Source organism: Herpailurus yagouaroundi, unplaced genomic scaffold (genome assembly GCF_014898765.1).
Source record: "Herpailurus yagouaroundi ecotype Mexico unplaced genomic scaffold, PumYag 67641, whole genome shotgun sequence".
In the NCBI taxonomy this organism is placed as follows: Eukaryota; Metazoa; Chordata; class Mammalia; order Carnivora; family Felidae; genus Herpailurus; species Herpailurus yagouaroundi.
The window spans coordinates 2,417,454-2,421,660 of NW_024420442.1; positions in this window are offsets into that span (position 1 = coordinate 2,417,454).

Below are 4,207 nucleotides of genomic sequence, written 5' to 3' on the forward strand. Positions count from 1 at the left end.
GAGCTCATCCCAGAGGGCCACAGAGGCTCCCCAGTGTGTGGTGGGAAGGGGACATGACTGAGGTCGGAGGAGTCCTTTACAACCCGGGTGACCCTGAAATCCTGTCACTACCGGGTATCTCAGGGGCATCATAAAAGGGAGCAGGGCCGGTCTCAGGCCTCCCGTTGACAGGATGCATGGCTCTCCAGCCGCAGCCTCTCATCTCAGACCAGAACTCACAACTTCTTACACACGGTCTCTCGCAAGCACTCCTACAGGTAGGGACTCTGTCCACTGCCCCTGTCTTACAGACCAGGACGTCGAGGCCCACCCGGTTATAGTCACTTGCCTAAGATGAGACAGCTTGTAAGGGCTGGAGCTGGTTCCATGCTCAGCACAGGGCCCGATGTGGGGCTCGATCCTACGACACTGGGATCATGACCTGAGCCAAAATCAGGAGTCGGACGCTCAACCGACTGAGCCCCCCAGGCACACCAGTGAGTTTCCATTTCTGGACCATCATATTCATGATTGAAACTCTGCATGGTAGGACTGCCTCAGTCTCATTTCTTTTATTGAACAAGACAGAAAAAAAATGATCAGTTCAGGAAACTTCCTTCTAAGAGCCTGAAACCATCTTCTCCTCGTATTTATTTTTATATCCAATTTCTGGGATAAGATACTAAAAATAACAACCTGTTGGTAAGGATGTGGGCAAAGAGAGTCCCTCTCCTACACCCGCTGGTGGGGCAGAGAATTGACACATTCTTTCTGGAAGGCCAAGTGGGAAACGTATCAAAGGTGGAAATAGGAAAACCCTTGAATGGGGCAGTCTGACTTCCTGAAACTGACGCTAAGATAATAACTGAACAAGTGTAACAAAGGTTATGAATCAAGATGTTTACCCTAGCCTTTTTGGGTAATAGTGGGAAAGCTGCACACCAGTGGAAAGACCAGGAGGAAGGTTTGGCTGAAGAAATCAGGCTCCTCCCTTGGACTGCGATGCCGGGGCATCTAGAAGTCCGGGTGTGCCTTCACATCCTCGGGCCCGACCGGACAAATGAAGCGTGGCCCCTCTGGGGAAGCGCTTTCAAAGATCACCAATCGGCTGGGTCATCTGTGTCATCTTTGACTCCCAATGTGTTGTCCCATCAGGCCTCTTCATCTGGCAAAACTCTTGTCCAACTTCTAATACCATTTCCCCCGGCACTCCCTTGGGTCAGCTTTCCCTGACTCCACTCAAGGTCATTCTTTATATCTTAGCATTTTGCCGTAATTGCCCGTATAATGATCTGCCCTCCCCTCTAGGCTTATAATAACCCTGGTGCCTGGCGGTGTTGTTTGGGTATCTTGGTACAGAATCCAGGCACGCTCCCACGTCATGTGTTTGCTCTGGCGGTTGGTACTGGCCCTTCAGATGTCCCCGTGCCTCGATCCCTCATCACGTTCAAATGGCACCGCCTCAGTGAGGCCCATTAAAGGCGACGCACCTGGCCACCAGCACCCTCATACCCCTTCCCTGCTCTATTTCCCCATCACATGCCTGTCTTCCATGCTACATAATTTACTGATGTATTCTATCAGTCATTTATTCCTGTCTCTCCTCTCTAGAGTATAAACTCAAAAGCGTTTTAGCTTGATTGGTTCACTGGTGCCTCCCCAGCTAGAACACTACCTCTCACTACGTGTTCGTAGCTGGAATGTAGCTGGAACGACGCGCCTGGCACACAGTAGGCGTGCACGGAGTGGCCGCCTTTGTTCTTTCTGCCCTCCTGGAACCGCTGCTGCCGGGGAAGAGACAGTCAGGGAGAGAACGGTGCCCGTCGCTGAACCACCATCTGCCTAATGGATGAGATAAGAAACCTGGGAGACATTCGAGATCGGTTGCTTGCTTCTTTCTCCCTCCACCCGGGCTGTGGCTTATTAGCTGGACTGTCCAGTCCTAGCAGGGGCCGAAAGTGAGAGATGGGTTTCTTTGTGGCTTCATCTCTGTGGCATCGTCAGACCTTAGGTTTGGTGTTTCAGATTCCCCGTCACTCCATGTGCATCTGCAAATATTAAAAAACAGCTGCCCCGGGGGCGCCTGGGTGGCTCAGTTGGTCGAGCGCCCAACTCGTGATTTCGGCTCAGGTCTTGATCTCACGGTTCCTGAGTTCGAGCCCTGCATCGGGCTCCGCTCCCACCCTCTCTCTCTCTGCCCCTTCCCTGCTCTCTGTCTCTCTTTCAAAATAAATAAATAAATAAATAAATAACCCAACTGCCCGGTAAAATATGAATGTTTGGGGTACTGTTTGCTATTTTCCTTATAATAAAGAATAACCAAGAGTAATGACAATAACAATGAATATATTTTCAATTGTTATGTGTCGAACATGTCAATAATACAGTAAGAATTACTAACCTTATTTTAGAGGATATAAATGAGTCTCAGTAAGAGATCACCACAGGATAAGGCTATATAGCAGTCAACAGATGGTAAGCCCGGAACCAAAGCCTGTGAACTTCCCATCGTATATTTCCAAGGAAAAGTACTGACATTATTGAGAAAAAACTGTATCACAGTGGAAGACCGGTTATTGGGGCAGGGCTGATAGGCAGATACAAATATTTGACCAGTTTCCTGTCCGTTAAGCAGAGGTTACAGCTGTCTGAGAATTTGGAAGTAAAAGAACTTAAATTTTGGGGCTCCTGGGTGAGTCAGTCAGTTAAGCATGTGACTCTTGATTTTGGCTCAGGTTGTGATGTCACGGTTTGTGAGCCTGCTTGGGATTTTACTTCTCTGCCCCTCCCCTGCTCGTGCACCCCCTCCCCCAAATAAATAAATCAACATTAAAAAAAAAAGAACTTAAATTTTATTAGAGGGAACGTGATGAGGGGTGATTACATTTTTTAAAGTTTATTTCCTTTTTTTTTTTTTTAGTAATCTCTACACCCAACATGGGGTTCAAACTCATGATCCCCAGATCAAGAGTTGCATGCTTCTTCAACTGAGCCAGCCAGGTGCCCCGATGAAGGTTGATTTTAAATATCCTGGATAAACCAAGATCTAATTTAGCTCAAGAAAACATAATTGAAAATAGAATCTTTTGGGGGCACCTGGATAGCTCAGTTGGTTAAGCAACTGACTTCGGCTCAGGTCATGATCTTGCAGTTCATGAGTTCCAGCCCCGAGTCCGGCTCTGTGCTGACAGCTCGGAGCCTGGAGCCTGCTTCAAATTCTGTGTCTCCCTCTCTCTCTGTCCCTCCCCTGCTCGTGCTCTCTCTGTCTCAAAAAAAAAAAAATTGAAAAAAATTAAAAAAAAAAAAATCTCTTTGGTATCATTCATACCTGACACTTAAGAGACGACATACAAACTTTTTCCTTCACTGCCGGCCAGAATGTTTTGTAAAACTATGTTATTTATTAAATAATTTGAGCTGTTATAAAAGTAGGATGTTCAGAATGACACAAGAGTATGTAAAAATTTTGAATGGTTAAGATTTAAATAGCTATTAAAATATACAGGAAGAGCAACTAAGTATAGGTAAGCATTGAATCTTTCGGCATATTCCTTTTTTTTTTTTTTTTTAGTTTATTTATTTTGAGAGAGAGCATAGGAGGGGCAGAGAGAGAGACAGGGAGAGAGAGAGAATCCCAAGCAGGCTCCGCACCCTCAGCGCAGAGCCCAATACGGGGCTCGAACTCACGAACCCGGGAGATCACGACCCAAGCCGAAACCAAGAGTCGGATGCTTAACCGACTGAGCCACCCAGGGGCCCCTGGCATATTTCTTTTAAAATGTTTTTCTAGGGGCGCCTGCGTGGCTCAGTCGGATGAGCGTCTGACTTTGGCTCAGGTCATGATCTCACGGTCTGTGAGTTCGAGCCCTGCGTCGGGCTCTGTGCTGACAGATCAGAGCCTGGAGCCTGCTTCGGATTCTGTGTCTCCTTCTCTCTCTACCCCTCCCCTACTCCCTCCCTCTCTGTCTCTCAAAAATAAAGATTAAAAAATTTTTTAATGTTTTTCCTACTCTGTGAGTGTACATACATACATAATTTACTTTATTGAGGTTATGCTCTTTGTATAGTTTTACACATTCATAGCTACAATGGTTTTGTTCTTTTTCTAATGATAAATGGAATACTTTCAAGAGCAGAAATTTTTTTTTTCAACGTTTATTTATTTTTGGGATAGAGAGAGACAGAGCATGAACGGGGGAGGGGCAGAGAGAGAGGGAGACACAGAATC